Raw genomic sequence first — 23,920 nt, 5'->3', positions numbered from 1 at the left:
ATTTTGGGCAGTGAGCTCGACTTTTTATCCAGTTTTTTCCCGTATCACCCAACATTTCATCTGATGCCTCAAAAGCACAAAACAAACATCTACATCTACATAAAGACGCCCAAAGAATCCACCTGTGGCCTCGGAATTCCCAACGGAGTTCTAATTTCTACGCCACCCCCCGATGAACTCAAGGAAATCAAGTAACAGCCACAAATAAATCAAGTTTCAGCTCATAAGCTCACACGATTTAGTTTCTACTGGCTCGTTCTACCCTTGGAAAGGTTATATTTGGTGGGGTGATCCTACATTTCCCATATCGACCGAAAGGGTCGTTACAGACAAATGGTAGAAAATAGTGGAAGAAAGTAAAATAATGTAAGTCTCACAAATATAATATAAATAAGTGGAGAAGTAAATGAAATCCACTCCGCATATCTGGTCTGGTCATACAAGAGCATCTAACTAAATACTACAAGTCTGAATAATAATATATAAGTGGTCTCAAAATCATGTCTCAGAATGGAAAGCAAGTCATAAATTGTCACGATCCAATTTAAAATCGCGCGGGCACCTACCCTTCCCACCGCGGTATTCGAACCCTCAATCAACATCACACTACCCAAGTAAAGAACCAATTCATCCTTTATCCAATATATGAATAATTAACAACGAAAATCAAATAATTATGTAAACCCAATTTGCGGAAGTGATTATAGCAGATAAATAATTACAAGAACTCATTTTCATTCCCACGACCTGTTCTAGACTAGTACAAGAGCGACTAATGTAAATCCGGAATACGAGAGTAACTCTAAGACCCAACCTCCATCCCAGAATGAAGTGGGTGGAGGCCTTCAAGATAGGCACCGTGCATCTTCGGAACATGCCAACATCCAATCACCTAAAACACTCTACACCCCAAAAGGGATGTAGCAAGAGTAGTATCAGTACAATCAATACATATTGAGTAAGCATCACAGGCCGACAATGGTTTGAGGCACGTATCAGTAAAAGAGTTCACAAATAGGCATGATAAGTAAACTAAATCAACAACATACACTATCTACAGCTCGTCATGACATCAAGTCTCTTAAATCATTTTACTCTACTCTAAATGCCACCAGTCAATTCCACACCAGTCTTACACTAGTCAATTATCATACACTATTCGTTCTTAGTATAAAAGTCAACTCATCATTATGATAAATCCTTATTCACCTAATTTTTAGGAAAACAACATATACAACTAGAACCACAAATCCAACAAAGATAATTCAAGATCATGGCCTATGGTTTAGCAACTAAGTCCAATTAGTCAAGTCTCAATACATCAAATCTGGAACCAACCACACAAGTAATTACCCGATCATTACAATGTAAGCCAGAATACAATGCAATGCAATGATGTATGAATGCCAATACAATGCAATGCTATGTACATATGTACTCCAGACAGATGTATCGATGTCTCGGTAGCACAACCTAAGGTGACTCGCGAAGTCTAAGTGCTACTCGCGTCCGAATCTTTGCCCAACAGACAGACGAGACTCCAGATCTTTGCCCACAGAGGAATTTCATCAGTACCACCCTGGGGGATCCGCAGAGTCCATGTACCTCACTCAATTCATGATTACGGGACAATCATCGGACATCAGACTCTCACATCACTCTTATCCAAACTGAGCCCAGCTCATCATAGTGTTTCATCAAGTATCAACAATGTTTCAATAGTATGTCATGAAGGATGAGAATGCGTTCAATAAATGAGTCAACATCAATAATCAGATTAATATCACAAGTACCAACAAGGGTACACCAACAATGTCATGAAAAAGGCCACATATGCCATATAGAATACTACCCTCGTAGCAACATCAACAATTAAGTCACCATAATATCATGAACCAGAGATATCATTAGTTTTTGATAATCAACACGGACAAGCCACATAACAATACTACCTCACCTTGTTACCGCCTATCAACAGTAATACACGATACTTTCACCTTCTACTTACAAGACGCCACTAATACCCAGTCTAAAATCAATTCACGATTTTAAATACATTTTATCCGTTCCCATACCAGTTAAGATTTACTATTCATAGCATAGAATCAAACTAGGTGCATCTTTCTCAAATTTCACACCCAGGAACATAGAAAAGTAAGTACCAACCACTACTTCCGAGTCACATACAATCCACCGATATTCTAGGGGAACCAATACAAGAATCCTAGGGAATCTACAGGCCACAAGCCTGAGCACACATATCACATAGCAGTACCATCCTAAGGATCCATCCCAAATTTTCAATTCTTATACATGCATTCTCCGTTTCTTCTAATACATAAATATGTAAATCTAACCAGAGTCTACCAAAAGGAAGCCGTAACCTACCTCGAGGCTGAGCGGGTGCCACAAACATCCTTAGATCTTCGATTCGTTCATCATGTCGTAATCAACACGAAGAAACATGGAACAATCATGAGCTCCAAACCTAGGAATCTCCTTCAGAGCATTTTTTTAAGAGGTTCAGATTGATAAGGACAGTTTGGGAATTTAGACATCTTCTAGTTTTTCTAGGCCTTTTTCACTAAAGGAATCTTTTCCCATCATAACCAAGCTAGGTGATTTATTATCCTCCATTCATGATTAAAGTCAACCACTTAAGCTACTAGCTAAGTAGAATAACCATTTTACCACTATTCCTTAGAAGGCCATTTCCAAGATTCATGGAAGAAACCCATTTTCAATTTAGGAAGAAGGTAGGGACATGAGGGATTAAATCAATAAAATCCATAAGAAGAACAAGCTAACCATCTATCCTTCCATATCTAGGGATTGGTTATACCCATTTTGTTGGCTTCCTAGATGGAGACCTTAGAAACAATAGCTATGTGAAAGAAGGGATTAGAAGAGGTTATGAGAATTTCCCTTCCGAACAAAATCTGAATTTGAGCTCTAAAAATGCTTGAGGGGCGGTTGGACTTTAGGGTCATAAGAAAAATGGGGTCAATTCCCGAAATGAACCCTTAAATAGGGAAATTTACTGCGCGTCACCGCTAGCGGTGATCAACCCCTTACAACAGCGGCAGGGCTTCGTTAGGTCCACCATACCAGTGCTCGATGCCACCCACCCTACCTACTCTTCGGCGGGGTTTGTGTCGCCAGAGCGTGACCGCGCGGCGTCATCCAAATCTATTAGGGCGTCCGGCGGGTCCCCTAACTCGGATTTTGATATTTTAATTTCCTTCCATGCAACGAGTCCTCTAGGCTAGATGTCTAACGGAAATACTTAGCGAAGTGAAAAGGTCCAGGATGTCAAGGTTGCGAGTATTTCAAAATTTTACGGTAACGACTAAACAGGTCATTACATAAATAATAGGAATAGTCTTCGGGCAGCGAACGTCCTCATGCTCACCCTGAATAGACTCGGCAACAACCTCGTTAATCAGCCACGAGGGGTAGAAGTAGATCCAACCTGGTACTCTGCATTTATAAAAGAATGCAAAGAATTGCAAAAATCAAGTACAAACAACAAGTCTTGGTAGGTATCATAGAGCGACTAAGACTAGCTAACGTATATAAAAACAACAAAGCAGGATAAATACGTAAAACAACAAGGTACAAGTCAACACGAATCCATATCCACGGTATAAGTCATCACCTATGTTATAGCATCTAAACCCAACTGTGCCAAGTCTTAGTATAACCAATCCGGACTAGCAGTTCATAATCATATCACAACAAGTCATCACCTATGTTATAGCATCTAAACCCAACTGTGCTAAGTCTCAGTACAACCAATCCGAACCAGTACATCACAATCATATCACAACAATGTCACAGGAAACCAAAAGGTACAATGCAATGCAATAATGTATGTATGATGAATGCAATGCATATGCACCGTACACATGTCCTCCGATAATGGAACATCACATCTTGACAGCACAACCCATGGAGGACCCACGAAGTCCATGTACCACTCATCCCGACGACAACCTCGGCGATGAGCACTCTCTCGATCCCGGCAAGAGACCTCGAGCATCGAGCGCTCATTCGTTCTCGGCAAGAGACCTAGGGCAACATACACTTATTTTGCTCTCCATCAAAGACCTCGGAGGCTACACTTTCTCACTTATCATCATCAGTACCATAACCATGCAATATAAATGTATCATGAAAATGAGTATGAATACGATGCAATATAATATCAATAACCAATTCAATCCCAAATAGTACCACACAGGGCACACAAGTAATATCAATAATAAGGCTACACAATAAGCTACAATGGAATCACAATTCTCATCTCAATTTCAATCAAGTAAAGCACCGCAATATCATAGTCATGATATATCACTAGTCACAAATACCCAATGTCTCAACGTGGTAACAAGTCAATAAGTAAATAGATCAAGAAAAGTCAATAACACAACGAGGTGGCTAGCTCCCAAATCGTACGACAAGGCCCAACCTAAGACAATATGCAACCCAACTTCATATCCGAATGTTTACATGCATTCTCCGGCAATATCATCTAAATATATGCTTCGCTAATCGAAGTCTCACCATAAGGTAAACCATAACCTACCTGGAAAGCCGAACAACAAATTCTCCACTAGCCAAACCTTAGTCTTGCCCTTCCTTTGTGCCTCGTGATAATGAAAGTCTAATCATGTCCGGATTAGGAAATTAGAATCAGGAAGAATCATTATTCAAACCTTATTTCTATTCAAGACCCAAATCTCAACCTATGGAATGGGGTTTATAAACTAGAAAAAGGAAATTAGGAATCTACAAGTCTCAACATGAAATTAATACTCTAAGTGATAAATTCCCAGCAACTATAAGCTAGAAAAACTCATAAATTACTCAAATTCGTATTCTACATAAAACCCCCCAGTTTTGTATATAAACCCTAACTTTAAATCTCACAAATTGGTCACTAATAATGAAAGAATCATGCAATAAGAGTTTCTAAGCATCAATTCCATGCTTAATGAAGCTAACCCAATCAATAATTCAAGGTTTTATAGTCTAGAACAAAGAACCCATAAAACCCTCTTTTAATCCTCAAGTTCATAATGAAACTAGCATGATTTAGAGATCCCTAAGATGATTAATGGAATATGGAATAGTAATGAAGATGGAAGGACTTACCATAATGATTTTCCCCTAAGAAATGCCGTGAAATGCTCCCAATAGATCTATTTTCAGAGTGGTATTGAATGAAGGACTTAGGGCTGTTAACACACATTTAATGAATCTAATTACCCGTCACCAGCTTCCGCGGTCCCTTTACCGCTCTAGCGGTTCCACTTCCGCGGTCATTAGACCGCTTTTGTGTTCCTGCCCAAAATATACAAGGACGCTGCAGCGGCAGGGCCACCGCTAAAGCAGGACACTAGACACAAGAATTCCCTAAGTTTCATCAACTCAACCTGAATTTTCGACTATCATCCGAGATCATTTGCTCACAAACCATATATGCAGACATACATAAAAACACGCTATGAACGCACTCGTGGCCTCGGAATTCCTAACGGAGGTCTCGTTGACTGAGTCAACCCCCGATACCTCAAAGCTAACTTTCCAACCCAAGTCCTAAAATGCACCCGAGTGCATTGGGGACCGAACTGAATATACACACAAGTTCTAAAAGACCATCCGGACCTCTCAAAATAGATGGATTTCGAAAAAAGATCCGTTTACCCAAAAGTCAACTTGAGTCTACTCTTTTTGCTTTAAGCCCAAATTTCCCACAAGGTCACCCAAATCATATCCAAAGACCTCCAGAAGCGTGTCAATGGTCCCTTCGAGTCAAATGTGAGCTAAACAAGCTCGAGAAAGGGTCAAAAGCATCGAAAAAGTAATAACAATGTCATTACATCATATACTAATTAAATAATCACTCGTCCTCGAGTGACAAGGAGGAGAATGGGGGAAAGATGCTTGAGTCCGCAACAATTGGATATCTAGAATGCACAATAGACTTCTCTTTATAGGAAAGATTCTCATCAAACAAAACTGAAACCCAACGAATGATATAGGAACCATCAGAATGGTACTTCTTCCTTAGAGAAACTTGAAAGACCGGATGTACACCTGACCGGCCTAGTGAAAAACTAACTCATCAAACAAGGGATCAATACAACAGATAGTCTCAAACAGGCCAATACACCTCGGGCTTACTTGCCCTCCTTCCCACATCGCATGACACCCTTATTAGGTGTAACATTCAGAAAACCTGATTGCTCACTTTACCAGACACGGCTCTCTAAACTTAGCTCAAGCTCCAATTCTCATATCTCCGTATTTAAATTTCCCTCGCAACTGCTCCTCGAATAAACAAATTGCTTTTGCTCGAATCCTCCGATTTGATTAAATTGCAACTCTGAACGCGATCAACAGGCCCCACAAACACTTTCCCCAAACCAATGCAATCCTTTGAAACATGACCATAAACCATAGCCCATTCTAAACTGGGAAGATATTCTGATTCTGCTAACCTTTCTTTCGCACTTGCTAAAGCCATTTTTTGCACCGCGATTTCTTAGAAGCACATGAACACACACACACACACTACAACCTAAAACCACGACTTACTCTCTCCAGAAAGAATCCTTGATTCATCTGAGTCCCCTACGCAATTCCATTAAAGCGGATCTCTTCTTGACGCCTAACTTGGCTAGTTCAAGTCTTCTTAAACCTTCAAATCACCATACCAGAACCACACCCGAATATCTCACCGAGAAAATCGTCGTAACCCGACTGATCACTATAAAGACCCTTCGCACAACTGTTCCTCCTCGAATCTGTACTAAGTTCATTGTAAACCACCATCCTATCCAAGTAACTGTTTTAAGAAAATATCATCGTAAACCACCATCCTATCCAAGTAACTGTTCTAAGAAAATATCATCAAATCCACTTGAAAATCCTGACAAAGCTCGGTAAATCTGTCATACCTCAAATCTGAGTCGAAACACATCGAATCCCTAAATATCTTCCTAGAAATATAACATAGACCATTAAGTTGAGCTCGAATAATGTTGACCCTGAATAAATGTACAACTCTCGAATACCACCAATAGTCATTTGAACTAACTCCGAATTTTTGAAACCAATCACAGTCTTATCGCACATCTATGGAGGCTAATTCTAATCCTTTCTTCACGCATAACAAATCATGTCTATTACCTTCGAATCCACAAGTTAAGTCCTATCCAAGTTATCAACTTAGTAATGAAGAGCTATACCTTGCGGTTCTAATCTTTATGTTTCTCAACGTTTACCCGATACGTAAATCTGATACAACCCGAACTTTTCGATGCCAAAACCCGCAGTCTCTTAATATGACCCTTTAACCATCAAACCTTCCATTGTAAAACCTCGACAAGCCCATAACATTTCTGAAAGCAACAACTTTCACAACCTCTTACATAAACCTAGCACAACAATCTCCAACAACTCTCACCCATCCACCGTAGAATGTTACGAAACTCATCCAATGGTGTACCACCAAGCCATTTCTTATAAACCTCAACATGTCAGTTCACTGAAATATGCTTATCACTAGTTGCCGATCACGAACCTCACAAAATTTTCCTCATATCACTCAGTCCATTTCTGTTGACTTCCTTCCTTAAGCTCACGCAACAATCACACCTCATCTGAATATGCAATACAACGATGCCACAATCTGAATAGACTCAAGTAATCCCAAGATGTACCTCATTCTTAACGACTCTCGATCAACTATAATTTTTATTGACTCTTCAATTTCCCAATTTCTAATCATTTCACGATCATCGATACCGTAATCATTCCTCGAATCCAGTCCATCAAATACCACATAATCATAGCTGAATCAATCCTAGAGATAGGATCATGCCACACACACTGCACATTAGAGTTTCCTTAACGCTTACCACTCTAAACTAAACATTCTCTAATTCTGGCGTATCACATAACAATCTTACTAATATCCTCATGTATCCCACTGAATCATCCTTACCCGAATTGTCTTACTCAATATCTGAAATGTTATCTCGAACTTAACTCAGTTAACCTATCATTGATCTACCATTTCAAGCATCCTTGTTTACCAACCCCTTACTCAAAGCCCTTAACGTTTCTAGCCCTCGAAGAATACCTCATTTATCGAATCTGAACACCTCTGACCACTCCCACGACTATCCCTTTCGGGGAATATAACGACACACACAAATTCAACCAAATGGGTAGGGTGTGAAAATAATAGTTGCCTTTATTTTAGTGGCGTATCTGGTCTCATCATCAGCGGCACTGGACACATTAATGACCAAGGTGCTTCCCGGTGGAACATCGCAATCCTCTTCATAAGGTGTTTTAATTCCAAGTATTATAGGCTGATTTACATAATAGGTTTTATTAGACTATCATTTAGATTTTGTTCCTATTATTAAAAATTGTGTAGATATAACTCTTGAAAATTTTTAGACCACGGGCTACTATTTTCTCATACAATTTTCAGTTTGCTTAAAATGGATTCTTTAGAAAGTGGTCTAAAAGGTCTATAAGTTCTAAAAAAAATAAAAAGAGGGTATTTACTAAATAAATGTGAAAAAAGGAACAACCGATGAAAATTTTCGTATATTGTAACGACAATCTATTGATTAAGAGGCCACATTTAAAATTGTAAAATATCAAGAATCTGTATTCTAATATCTCTTCATAGCTGATATCAAATAATGATAGTGTTAATTATTATGAGAAGAAAAACAGAGAACAAAAGAGTTCTTATGTTAAAGATATTAAGGAATTTGACATTTTTTTCTTTTCTTTTTTGGGTTATACTAGGTCAATGGGACTTGCGGCAAGCCAACGGTGAGTCTATTTTTATTTTTCCAAGTTGTAAGGTTATACTGTGGTTATCATGGTTGACCAATTGCCTAAACCCTTGCATAATTATTGAAAATGATCACTGCTCACATAACTTAGCTCACCTCTAATAAATAGTTTTCGTATTTAATTTACCTTTGTCAAGTTCGATTTTTATATTTTTCTGTTATTGGTAACTGAGGCGGTTAATTAATCATAAATAATGTTTCAACATTTCATATACGAATAAAATATTTTCTAGTGAAATGATTATTTTCACTCACAAGCTTCAGATTTTTTTTTTAAAAGTAAAATTCATGCCAAGACCTTCAACTTCCAAATACCTTTTTCAACTAACACTCTCTCTTTTTTTTTTTCTTTTCTTTTTACTTGGACTAAATATTATCCAAAGACGTACTAATTATATTCATGGTGTAATGACAATTGTAGGCGATACGCTTTAATTTTTGTAATGATCTTCAATTGAATATAGTGAACCTTGTTGATAGTCCAAGATCATATTAGAATCACATTTAGCAAAAGGATAACTATCTCCCATGTCACTATAAGTGCACCTGAAGATAGTCTCAACAATGATGGTATTGACATCTCTACTTCTCATCAAGTTCACATTTTGGATTCCACCATTCAAAAAGGTAATTTTCCTATATTATAACATTTTAATTTTGAAAATCATTCCTTGAATTGTTAGAAATATCTTAAGGGTGTACTTTTGTTTTATACTTTAATATGGGTAAGATTTAAGTTGATTAATTGTTGAACGATAAATATGTGCGAATAGGTGATGATTGTATTGCGATCAATATGGGATGTTCTAGTATCAATATTACTGGTATTTCATGTGGACCGGGACATGGTATAAGGTAACACTTAATAAGTTTCATTTCCCCTTTATAGTTTTTCTTTTGCTTCAGTTTTCCTTCATTGCACACTATTTATCTGAAGAAATAATTTTTAATTTATACACCTTTGTTAATGCAGTGTAGGAAGCCTAGGAGTTAATGGGACTTTTGCTATTGTGGAGAATATCAATGTGCAAGAATCAAAACGGTGCAAGAATCAAAACATGGCAGGTAAGTCGAAAGAGTTTTTTTTTAAACTTTTAAACGATTACTAATAAACCAAAAAAAGAGGGAAAAATAAAATTCACCATTTTAAAAGTAATGCAACATTAACCTATCACTTGTTAAAAAATGTCTTGTGATGCCTTTTTAGGGTGGTATGGTGTTTGTCAGATTTATAAATTTTGAAAATATCAATCTCACAGACATTAGAAACCCCATCATTATAGACTGATTCTATTGCATCGGCGCTCATGATTGTGGAATTAAGGTAAACATATATTAACCTCAAATTCTTTATAAAAATGAACTTATATTTTCAATCAATTTTAACATTCCATATCATTTTGTGCAGCCAAATGCAGTCCAAGTGAGTCATGTAACATACAAGGATGTTTTTGGGACAACACCAAGCGAGATAGCAATAAATCTGAATTACGGTGACAACAGTACAACTTGCACCAACTTATTGTTTCATCATATTAACATAACCTTAGCTTTGCCTCAAAACCAAACTCTTGCAGCTTGTCATAATGCTCATCGACAAGTTGGCTATTCAACTTTAACCCCAATAACAGGCTTGAAATCATAATTGTTAAGAATTTTTTTCCATTTAGTTTTATCTATTGAAGGATTACCATTTTTGTTTAGCTGTAGTAATTTGATCTGGATTCACATGTTTATCGTGTAATGCTATAGAAAGATTCTTTTACTTGAATGATTGTAACGACCCCCCAGTCGTTATGGAAAATCTAGGACCACCCTACCAAATAGAACCTTTCCAATGGTAGAACGAGCTGATAGAAACTCAAAATGTAAAAGTCTAAGAACTGAAAACTTAGCTTGTTGTGATTATTGTTTGGTTGTGTTGAGTCCATCGGGGGGAGGGGGGGGGTGACGTAGGAAATTAGACCTCCGTTGGGAATTCCAAGGCCACGGGTGAGTCTGTATGGTGTTTTTATGTTAATGTTTTGTTTTGTTTGTGTTTGTGAGGCCTCGGATGAAGTGTTGGGTGGTGGATTAAAAAACTATGGGAATTAGCGAGCTTACTGGCCTAGTGGTACTGCTACAACGGACAAAGTATCGCTGCAGCAGGACCACTATAGCGGCGGACCTCTCGCCGCCGCAGTCAGTCGGGTTTGGTCATGTCCACTATGGCGGGCCTTTGGACCGCTGTAGCGCTTGCGTTATAGCGGGACCAAGCTCGCGATAGCAGAGGGAAGTTTTTATTGATGTCCACTATAGCAGGCACTTGGGCCGCTATACCGACACCGCTGTAGCGACGATGACCGCCGCAACGGTCGACAGGGACAGAATCTCAGGTTTTAAACTCTTAGTTCCGAATTCTTTATTCATAAAACTCCAAAACAGTTCCCAAGGCGTACCTAGGAAGAAATTCTAAAGCTAGGGCAAGAATATTCTTGAGAGGTAAGTCTCAGCTATCCCTTCCTTCATTACGCATTCATCCCTAGATTATCACCTTCCTAATGGGTCTACAATGGTGAATTGGTAATAGTAACCCTAGAACTCAATAGATTTTCAATAGTTATTGGGTTATGAATGTTGTTGTGTGATTATCATCTAAAGGCCCGGGTTATCCCTTTCTAATCACGAATAGAATCATTAGAGACATGAACTAAGTGAATGAAGGCCTTGGGTTTCTTAAAAATGGTAGCTTGACCATAGCAACTGCCTTTAAGAGATAACTTGAGTAAATAACCTTGTCAATTGATAGTTTATGGTTGTTAAGGACAATGTTAGGAGGATCTACGCCTAGTAAGCATTTACCCATTAGAATGGGGTAAAGGGGAAGGGTGTTCATTGAGTTGATAATGTTGACTAGAGTGATTGAGACTTTTTTAGCATCTTAATTGCTACACTTTGAGCGTTCCGAGGCATTACGGAGGGGAAAGGCTATAGCGGAGTGATTTGCATTGTCCCAGCTCTGTAGTTGAGGCGGGTTACGGTCTACTTGAGTTAGACTTTGATTAGTTGATTGTAAAAATTGATAGGAGAAAGCATGTCTAGTCTTCAGGCATAATGTGTGTGGTTGGAATTCCTATATGCTATTGATTAAGTGATTATGTGGGCTTAGTGCCACTATTTGAGGTGTTGTGACCTACAGTTGGATGATAATTGTGGTGAGAAGTTAATATAATATTCTTGATGAAATTGAGTTCGAATTGATAATCGATCATTGAAAGTGATACGACAATAAATATACTTAAATGAAAAGGCACATTTGATCAGGGGTAAGGATGTGCCCTAGATATGAAAAGGCACATTTGATAAAGGGTGAGGATGTGGCCGAATTGTGAGCTCGTGGTTGAGGTTCATTACGGAACGAGTGGTACATGGACACCATGGGACCCTTGCAGGTCATGGCTATTGGGCAAAGGCACCAATTAGCATGTACGTACATGAGTGATCAGTAGCTGAGTAAGGGAGATTATTGTTGGGAGGTTTATTTCATTGTTTGCTTCCGTTGACTTGATTGGTAATATCATTGGTTGACTTGATTGTGAATATCATTGGTGGACTTTGTTATTTGTATCATTGATTGACGTGGTGTTGGCTATCTGATTTTGTGCTGCTGATTGGTCTGTCTATTTTATTTTTTGTGATTCATGCATGATACTAATCTTAGTCGGCCTATGTAATCTACCGGTACATAGTGTTTGTACTGATACTACATTGTTGCATTCTTTTGAGCGCAGATTGTGATCCAGAGACCGCTACCCGACCTCACATTTAGCATTAAGGCCATTTGCTGATAGATTGAGAGTGAGCCTCTATCCATCCAGGGCTGCCCGAAGATCTTCTTATCTAATGTCTATTTCCATTCCAGACATTGATGTTTATTTCTTTTAGACAGTATGAATTCCTTAGACATGTTTTAGATTAGAGTCTTTGTACGGTGACTTTCGAATTTTGGGGTTGTAATAGTTAGGACTTTCGCATTTACGTTATTGTTTTATGGAATAACTACTTGTGATTAGTCTTACATTTAATTTAGTGTGGACTGAATGAATTGGCTAAATAAAAATGGACTTTGAATGAGTAGATGGTTAGGCGTATTTGTTGGCCCACTAGGAGTTAGTGTGGGTGCTAGTCATGGCGGTTGGGTCGTGACAATTATCTGCACACTTTGAGTCATATTATTTGGTGCTTGCTTAGTATATGAAAATCACTTGGAAAATAGAAATTATAGTTCATGAGTTATGATTTTATTTTAAGATTGACCAAAATCAGGCTTGAAAACACTGTGGAGTCTAAGACCCAACATACCATTATGCTTGGTTACCAAAAATATCACACTGACTCTTTAATTGTTATTAAGTGTGCGAAAAAGTCAATAAAAATTGATAGGAAGAGAAACTATATTTAAGGTGAGTAGATGCTCTTAATAGTTTGAAGAAATTTGTGAAAAATCACAAGAACTAGACAAACAAACAATAATATCATATCGATATAAAGAGTGCCTTTAGAATGGCTAAATTAGTCTAAGTAGTTGTCCCAACAAGCTCCAAAAGTCGCACAATCTTATATTTGAGACATGAACTTTCAAGTTTATATCTGTAATTATAGTAGACTTGTCATGACCTAAATTACGGATCGTGCGGGCACCTACCATATTAATATCTGATAGGTGAACCCTTACCAACCCAACCCCTTCATAATGCTGTTTTGAAAATAAATACAACCAACAACAGAAAATAAGGTAAACATTACAAGGGCATTCTTTAATTATTTCAAAAACAGTTTCACTTTCCCAAAGATCTAGTCTAAACCAGTACAAGTGCTTCTAAATTACAGAGAGATAACATAATTAAAGAGACACAGCTTCCGCCTTTGAAATGAGATGTACAGAAGCTGAAGGAAGATATCCGCCATCGCAATATAGAAACCTTCAAGCAACTCCTGAAACACACCTACACCAAAAAAGATGTAGCAAAAGTAGTATCAGTACACCACACGTACTGGTAAGCATCATAGGTCGACAAAGATTAGCTCACGCAACATGATACAAGATCAACAGAATAAACAGACGAGTGCAATGGTAGCACCTCTTTATATTTTATTCATAGTTAAACAGTGTTGACTTACCCAGCTTATAACTCATTACCAAGCCCAACAACTCTAGAACTAAAGACCAACAGTTAAAAATGATCATCATTAAAAAGGACTCCTAAGCCGATTTAGCTATATCAATAAGTACGGGATAGAACTCAACCTCCCTGTTAACCGACACTCGGTGGGACCACTAGTTCTTATCTTATTTCCCCTACTTTATCATACTCGGAATTTAACGATTAGACTCATCCAACCCATATCTCATAATGGACACAAGACCCAAACCACTTATCAAGTATCAAATATGAATAGTAAATTAATGCAGTCAATGATAGCAATTTCATATAATTTCCAAATACTTAGCCACGCTAATAGGGTCAACTCAACCTACCTTAGTTTATTTATCAACGGGTTCTGAGGTTAATTGTAAACGCCTCATTCTCACAATCTGGAGGAGATCAATTGCACTTACCAGAATAACCATAACTACATGCCATCCAATCGGGACCAGCCTAGCCATAATCATAAAATAAGAACACACAAATATAATACAATCAATGTTAGTATCGTATCTGTATTGTCACAACCCAACTTACGGGCTGTCAATGGGCACCTACCATATTATTACTTTGTAGGCAAACCCTTACCAACTAACCCAATATCCAACACATTTTTATTACCAGTCATGTAATTGATAATCATGATTTAAAATTAAAACTTCATAAGAACTCAGTTATCGTTATAAGAAAACTGAAAAATCCATGGGATCTAATCTAGACAGGTATAAGAACTCCTATTACACAAGGATAAAACAAAATAATCGACACAACCTCTGCCTGGAATGAGATAAACAAGACTTTAGGAAGATGTCCAGAAATCCACTAAGAGAAACTTCAAGTAATGACCTGCAACACATCTACATCCCAAGGATGTAGCAAGAGTAATATCGATGCACCACCGTCTTGGTAAGCATCATAGGTCGACTAAGATTAGTGCACACAACACAATATAAAATTGCCAAGATAAACAGATACGTCAACCGGCACCCTCAAGACTCCCGTTATAGATAATTACACCAATACGGACTCTCTCTACTCCCAGTTATTTCGATTCTCTTATTTCCATAGTATTACCAGTTATCCAACTAGTCAAGTGTAGTCCTATTTCATACTTCCTTTAGGGCCAGTTAATTAAGTCTTATCTCTTTGTTACACTAATGTCTACTTCTTGATTTTTAGCCTTAGAGCTTCCTATCCGGTTCACTCGCTAGGGTATGACGCATCCACGAAACATATTCATCACACTTCCATCAACACTGGAACTCTCAAAATCCATCAGACTAAATGCAGAACTTTGAAACTTAACAATTCATTCCTAAGCCAACACCTTTATGAATGATCAGAATCCCTCAGAAAGTACCACACAATTATAGGAGATGCACAGAGTAATGTAATAAAATGACGCATGTAATGTGAGGATGTGTAGTTATGTGATGCAATGTAATGAAATGACTAAATTTACATTGTACACACATGCTAAGCGGTGTAATTGCCGGTGAGTCGTGACTGCGGGGGACCCATGGTATCCATGTACCCTCGTTAGGATTCACTCCTCGGACTAGAGCCCACAACTAGGCCACATCCTCACCCCTGGTCAAATGTGCCTGTTCATGTATGTATGTATATATATATATATATATATATATATATATATATATATATATATATATATATATATATATATATATATATATATATCTATTCTTCACATCCCTTCCAATGATTGATTATCAAGTAGTACCGCATATTCAACCCAACTCGTCCATAAACACCGGATAACACAACAAATGGTTACTCAAACTTTTCGCTCCATGCCTTGCTCTATAATCACACGCAAAATTATGCAACGACGCTAATGAATGAATCAATGTCATAAAATATGCCCTTGGCGGTGTACACTATTATGCCTTCGTTTCAACTCACACAATGCAACCATTTTTATTGACACGAATGGACAACCGTAATGAATATTACAAATTTACTCAACAATCAATGCGGAAATTAAATATACATGGGAATAAATTCTCTAAACTACGGGATAGCCCATTTTAACAATGACAAATAATCACTTCCTATCGGTAATGCATAAACATCAACAATTGTAGAACTTAGTACCCTATCGTATACTCGTTGTTACCTTGGTTACTATATACACCTAAACCTCCGTTAAATTATGAACATATCCATCCAAACTCCATGTCCGAAGACCTAATCATGCATTCTCCTTTCAATTCTATATGTATATACGATTCACTAATCAAAGTCTAATTCAAGTAAACCGTAACCTACCTCGATGACGAACAACTATTCGAACTTCTATGAAATACTCGCCCTTCTAGCCCTTATCTGAATCCATGAGTGATGATAGTTGAAGGGGAATATGTGAAGAATGTAGGAGGAGCCTCTCTTTCTTGGTGTCAAGGGTTTTTCTCCTTGTAAAACCTAATAGCGGCCTTGGAGGGTCTTTTATTAAAAAGAAGGGTGAAATATAAAACTAAGGATGAAAAAACGCGCATTCTGGTCCGTGACTTTTGCTGCGGCGGACGTCAGGCTCGCGGGGGCGGGGTATTCTTCTGTGGTACCACAGCGGCGCCGAGCGGACCAACTTGTGCCCGGGCCCACTATTTTTAACTCTCTCCGAAACTAATTTTCCCACTATTAATCATTTAAACACCATCGTAGGCCTAGATTGAGCACGGGTTCCCGAAGTATTAAATAACAATCGGGCGGGTCATTACACCAGATACTAATTAAATCACTATTCATCCCCGAACGGCGTGGGATGGAGTAAAGTTCACACTCTTAGTCCCTACACCTTTGGAGGCCGAATTTCGGGTTATCGTCGAGAAAAAGGAAAATTTCAATGCGAGTGAAAAATGTACAATTGCTACGGCGGTCGGCGGACATTGCGGCCGCGAGTCAATCAATCTTGTTGCCCGGACAGAACACGAGCAGTTTAGGAGGTGGGGTGATTCAGTTCATCCCGCATCTCTCCCCCATTATACCCCATAATGAAAAACTTTCCCCCTTCCACGAAAATTTTTCTCCTCATTCTTCTTATTAGACCTCTTATCTCCCTCCCCACTCCCTTTTTAAACACCTTACCCTGCCCATTACTCATTATACCACCCAAATACTACGGAAAAAGAAAGAATCTCTCTGTAGCCCAAGGTTCATTTTTGTGGAAAAAGCTTGAAAATCTACTCCCTCTCATTGTCCTACAACTTGATTATGGCCTTCTATTTTGAAATTGCCATGCCTAAGTTGCTATATTAGAGCAAAAATTTTGGGTCCTTTGAAGGAGGGTTTTTGATTTCTTGGGGTAAGGAGTTCTTGGGTTATGGAAGGTTATTTCGTCATTCACACTGTCCTAGTATCACTTTATACTAAAGATCTGCTTAAAATGGGATAGATCAAGTTGGGGTGGAGGTGTTTGGTAGAGGTGCAATTTTTGCTCAAAATTTTGGTGCTCATGGTAGTTGAAATAGGATGTTATAGGTTGTAAAAGTCATGCATGGTATGATAGTACTTGATCCTTGCCAAAAAATGTGGAAAATCTAGTGAAATTTGGGTTTTCTAAAAGTTGGATCGGAGGGTTTTCTCGCTGGAGAAGACAGGTCCGCTGCGGCAGACCCCCCTTCGCTACAGCGGTGCCGCTGTGGCGCTCGGGGTGTCGCTCGGTGCGGACAGCCAATTTTTCTCGCTATGGTGGTCTCTTTGCCGCTATGGCGCAGCAGCAAAGCTGCCTGAGGCACAAACTCATGAACCACAAATCAACTGGGTTTTTAAATTAATCATGCATGTCTTACCACTGTCTAGTCCTTGTGCCACATTATTCTAACTAAATCTTCCCTTTATAGGCTAACTCTCATTTTGCTATGGCGAATCCATAACAACAACAACCCGCTGCCCCCGCCTGTGTTAGGTTCGCTTCACATGCTCACAAGAGGTGCTTCATGGAGCAGTAGACCAAGGGTCTACTCCATAAGAGGGCCTTTATTATGGACCGAGTGGAAGAGATGGCCACGAAATTTTACCAACGCTTACATCACATGGGTTGGGATCCACTGGTCGAGGAGCCAGGGGATATTAACTGCAACTGGGTTAGGGAATTCTATGCCATGCTCCCTACTATTGATTGGACTGCTCCAGAACCTGAGATCACTATCAGAGGTGCTACACCCCGTAGTTCTGCACGTTGAGATTCGTTAGGTGTCAGCTATTCAGTTGCAGACATCGGAGTTATTGTCGAGAAGATGCAAGATCATAGGTGCTCGTTTTATAATTATAAGAGTTCAAGTTCACATAACAGGTTATAGAAGGATTGGAAAACAAGTGAACTAAGGAGATTAAGCATCCAAGGCTTTGAAGGAAAGTTGGGCAAGGTTTGGTACAAAAAATTTTGGTCTAACCAGGAGAAAGAATATCTCTGAGTACATTAAGGGTTTTGAAATGAAACAAAAGCCTAAAGTGAAGTTTGGAAAGTCTAGTTTTCAACGCGACAAACCGCTCCCCAATAGGACATCGGGGTAAGGATATATGGACGTTACAAGTCATCTTTGGCAGGCTAAAAAAATGGTCTGAGCGAACGCGCCAGGGAGTGGCGCGAACGCACAGAAGGCCAAGGGCCAACACAGCGCGAATGCGCCACCACGAGGCGCGAACGCGCTGAGCAATTTTGAGGCCCGGGTTAGGGATGAAGGTTATATTATAAGAGTGTAATAATAATATACGTATGACATTTGAAGAGCATATGGTGCAAATTTAGGTGGTACGTTGCTTGATGAAAGCCCTCGTTACTGTAAGCTAAGTGGGGCCCACATGATGGGATTTTATAAAGGACATATGAAGAGATATATCAGTAGTACATGGAAAGATAAGAAAGTCCTAAGAAGGACCCTGAAGCCAAATATGGGCATAAGCCCTCCAAAAGGGCGATTTAAGGAAACATTTTCGGATGATCTGACTTGGAGGGGCCACAACGCCATCATAAGTTTGGAATTTGGAAAAACTTCAAGAATGAAAGTTGTAGATAATTGCAATATCTTTCCAACCATGGGTAGTGGGTCCTCACACAATATCGGGATCAAGCGTGATGATCTTTTTACTGAATGAACGCACAGGCAGAAAAGTTAAGCCTGCGCGAACGCGCCCAAAGGTGGCGCGATCGCGCTGAACGATTTTAGAGGCGGTGCAGGCAGATTCTGGAGCATTATTTAAAGGGGATAACCCCTCATTTCCTCCACCAAACACCCCAAAAACTCTCCAAAATTCTGGAGAGTTCTCCCCAACTCCCCAAGCCAAATTTTAGCCCAAACCAGGTATAATTCCCAAATTTCGATCCAGACGGCGTATAGTTGCAACTACAAAATTGTATAGTAATGCATTGTGACTTAAGATCAAGGTGGAGGAGTGAAGATATGGCCATAATATTGGGAGTAAGGTATGAACCTTTTGTTATTAATGTTAATTTTGGTTTATTTATAGAGATAGAACTGTTAAACAGCCGTATAGTGGTTTGGTTGGTGAAAATATGGGATGAACCCCATATGAGACGTTCATGGAGTATTTTGATATTAGGAATATTATGATTGATGTTGGTATTGTTGTTGTTGTTGTTGGGTGTTGAATTACGAATTCGGGTTAAGCATATAAACAAAGGGAGGTCTTTGCCGAATTTCGCATTTTAAGGAGGTTTAATATGAAGGTCCAGGATACGTATTTAACAGTGACCCTAACCATAGTATGAATGGTCTTATAGGTAGACTGCGAAATCGGAAATAGGCAGAAAAGCCGTAACGTGAATTTCAGGTATGTTAAGGCTCGTCCCTTTCTTTCAAAGGCATGATTCCTATGGTATGATTCCATAAGTGTTTCCATAACTTCCTTGATTTCAAAAGCTAGAAGTTTATGACTCTTAAAGCTTCTTATGATGCTAAAAATGAGAATGTTTTTAAGAGGGTTACGTGAGGATAATTTTATGCTTAAAGGTCTCAAATATGATTTCAACGATGACGTGAAGATGTCAAACTATGTCATGATTTACTCGAATTATTTCATTGTGTTGATATCACCTTATAAATTGTTCCTTCAAGGTGAGATAGAGCGATAGTTTTTATTTGAACTCTTATACATGCCATGAGTATAGTATATGTATATGGCTATTTTGTGACATTACAAAGAGCTCTATTATTTCATTTTGATTATGCACTGTACTCATTTTCATTCTTCATGTATATATAAGTCACAGTTGATAGGGGGTGACGCTGTGACCTTTTGTGACACCTCGGAATCTTTCCGTACTTGAGTGACGAGTAGAACGATGAAGAGCTTGAGTATATGATGTGTCGATAAGTCGGGAATGGCCAAACATGAATTTTGTGGAAATAATAAAGTTGCGAAAATTTCTAGCCAGTGGTCGTATAGTGCACAATACAGCCCGTAAAGTGATTTACGGACCATATAGTGCGATTGTCCTCCAAGCGCTTAAAAATCTCAAGTTTCGTTAAGTGTTGAAATGGTTAAATACGACCGTATACGGCCCGTAACCGGAGGACGGACCGTAAACAGTGTCGTAAAGCCGCCGTGTCCTTCAGCCAAACTTTATGTTTTCCTTATGCTTAAATACGGCCATGAAGGACGGACCGTAAACTAGTATACGGTCCGTAAACTGTGGTTTACGACCACTGTACAGCCGACGACTGTTCATTAAAAATCAGCTTTTGAGTTATTTAAAGGGGCTTGGGCATCATTTTATTTCATTCTTCATACACATGACTCAAGAATACTCTAGAACATTCTCAATATCTCTTCCATAGGAATCAAAGAGAATCAAAAGGGAACATCAAGATCAACATCACTAAACTCATGAAACCAAGTGCAAGAACATATCAAAGGATCATCTAGGTCAAGAAATCCCAAGAGAGTTAAACTAGGGTTTTGGTGCTAAGGGTGAATCACCCCTCCAAGCTTATTCCTCCATCATTTAAGGTAAGTTTCATGAACTTTACATGCTATTTGAAGTATTATTGAGTTAAGATTCATGAATTGTAGAAGAGTACAACAAATGGGTCATGAATGATGAATAGTGACGTTTTGAGAAATAGTTTGAATCAAGTTGTGATTGTTGTTGTGTTGTGGTGTGAATGCATTATAAATGATATTTAGAACATGAAATAAGCATTGGATGTGAAAGAATGAGACGATGGACTTTTAGCTATAATTATAGAGAATTGGTATGAAATTATGAAATGCGAATAAGGCAAATGAATGATGATCGTTGTTAATCATATTGTGATGATTATTATGAATGTGGGAGTTGATATGGAATATGGCGGGAAGTAGTATAAACGAAGGAAGCGCTGCCCAAATTTCTATAGCTTTAGTAAGTATGTTTTTACGATGACATAGCTAATGTCGATATGAATTCCATTGAAGGTATAGGCAAGCGCATTAAGGAGAACGAACAAGCGATAGAGTAGCTAAGCGACCAGGTATGTAAGGCTAATCCTTTCCTTCTAAGGCATGAATCCATGTATGCATTTCCTCCTCTCCTATGAGATTTCTATCTCCAAGAAAGTCAAGAGTCCCCACTCATGAATAGCTGTAAGAGATAAGAAGTATGCTATGAGCATGAATATGATAATAATGATAGTAAGCTAAAGACTAGAGATGCTATGGTCTATGGTATAATGCTCCTATGACGCTAATAACGCTATATCTGTAATTTAATGATATTGATTATTACACCGTACCTACATGGTCGGGCAGTTGTTCTGATTATGTATATATGATATGATGAATTATGATAAGCATATGATGACGCTAGAGTAAAACAAAGCTACGACATGACTATAAAACGAGAAATAGTAATGAACCTACGATGCATGTACGATATGAGATATATGTGATGTGGTCGAGCCTCGTGGCCGAATACGATATCTTCGTCGAGCCTATGAGGCCGAATACGGATAATGATCAAATGTGTATAAAAAGATGCAACATTATGATAAGTATATGTATGTGTGTTATGAATGCAAGATGATGACTAGATATGTTAAGGTCATGATACCCCTATGTGATGTATATGTATATATGTATGTATCGAGCCCAGAAGGGCTGAGTATGGATACTGTTAAGCCCATCGAGCCCAAGAGGGCCGAGTACGAATGCCATCAAGTCTATCGAGCCCATGAGGGCCGAGTACGTATGCCGCTAAGCCATCGAGCCCATGAGGGCCGAGTACGTATAATCCCATGCCTATCGAGCCCACAGGCCGAGTACGTACGCAAAGGGTCCCATCGAGCCCAAGAGGGCCGAGTACGTATACCAATAATGTCATCGGGCCGAGAGGGCCCAAAGAGACGTATGCTAGCGATCCCATCGAGCCGAAGGGCCGAAGCACGAATGATACTAATCTCTATGAATACGAGTACGAATGATGCCAAGCTATATAAATACGAGTATGCTACATGTATGATATCGTTATGAATACGGTTATGTTATATGCATGATGCTTGTATGAGCACAACTATGCTTCACGTATGATATCTATATGAGTATGATTGTGTTACCTGTATGATTATACCCGATGCATCACATTCATGTGAGTACGAATTAGATAAGTATATGATATCGTTACGAGTACGATTATGCTATACATATGACAGTGATTAGAGTACGAATATACTACTATCACGTAAGTGCGAGTAAGGGCTAGGTATATGCAAAGCATGAGAAACGGGCATGAGTATGACGAGATAATAGATATGAGAGGTAAGTAAGTAAAAGGTATGGATTTATGTATGCGATCACGAAATAGATCATGGAACGTCCTACGGAAAGGTGTAAGTACTATGAAGAGAATGTTAATGTCTCCCATCTTATGCTATTTCATATATTACCGTTATGTTTCTCCATCATTACTCGCTCATGCTTTACATACTCGGCAAGACAATATTCGCATCGACGTCCTTTTCTTTTTGGACGCCGTGTTCATACCGCCAGGTAGACAGGAGAGGCGGTGCCGATTCACGGTAGCCATCACGGAGTCGCGTGCCCCTCCTTATTCGTGAGGCGCTATTTCGAGATATCATTTTGTGTACATGTATTTTGGGCACGGCGGGGTCCCGTCCCCGTCCATATGTCTAGTATTCCAAGAGAGGCTCGTAGATACGTATGTGTGGGTAGTATGGTCCCATAGTCATTATGTAAATGAAAGCCTATGTATATTATTATTATTATTATTTCGATATGTGGGCCTACGTTATATAAGTAAACATGTTCTATATGAAAGTCATTTTCTATGATTATAAACGACAAGAGAAATGAATAAAGACAAAGTTAAGCGGTGCAGAATGAGGGGTGCTCGGTGGTCAGCCTCGGGTACCCGTCGCGGCCCGTAGGTCGGGTCGTGACAAAGTGGTATCAGAGCAGTTCAGTCCTAGGAAGTGTCTACGAGCCGTGTCTAGTAGAGTCTTATTTATGGTGTGTTGTGCGCCACGCTAATAAACAGGAGGCTACAGGGCATTTAGAAAAAATGACCATCTTTCTTCATATGAGATCGTGCGATAAAGCCAAGTATAAGATGAAATTCCTCCCTAATGAGTATGTTGTGATTTCGAAATGCCGCTCAAAAAAGCTAAAGCCGCCCAAAGGGGCGAGACGACGATGAAGAGGCGGGCAGAAATAGAGCCGCCTATGAATATAGATGAGGGCGAATTCCATGATGAGGTTCCATATAATGCCTCCACCACTCCGCCCGTTACGGAAGAGCAAGAAGGTGCTTCAGCTCCAGCTCCTATGCCTACAGTTCCTCCACCATCTACTTCAGGCCAACAAGTGGCC

At 39.1% G+C, this 23,920-nt stretch overlaps 1 pseudogene; it reads left to right on the top strand.

Annotated features, from left to right (window-relative positions):
- The first annotated feature begins 8,316 nt into the window (after positions 1-8,316).
- LOC132031529 (probable polygalacturonase At3g15720) lies at positions 8,317-10,533 on the top strand (annotated as a pseudogene).
- Positions 10,534-23,920: the final 13,387 nt, after the last annotated feature.

The sequence above is a fragment of the Lycium ferocissimum genome, chromosome 9, assembly GCF_029784015.1.
Source record: "Lycium ferocissimum isolate CSIRO_LF1 chromosome 9, AGI_CSIRO_Lferr_CH_V1, whole genome shotgun sequence".
Lineage (NCBI taxonomy): Eukaryota > Viridiplantae > Streptophyta > Magnoliopsida > Solanales > Solanaceae > Lycium > Lycium ferocissimum.
Note: the sequence above shows the minus strand (reverse complement) of the source record. Positions and strands in the feature narration are given on the sequence as shown.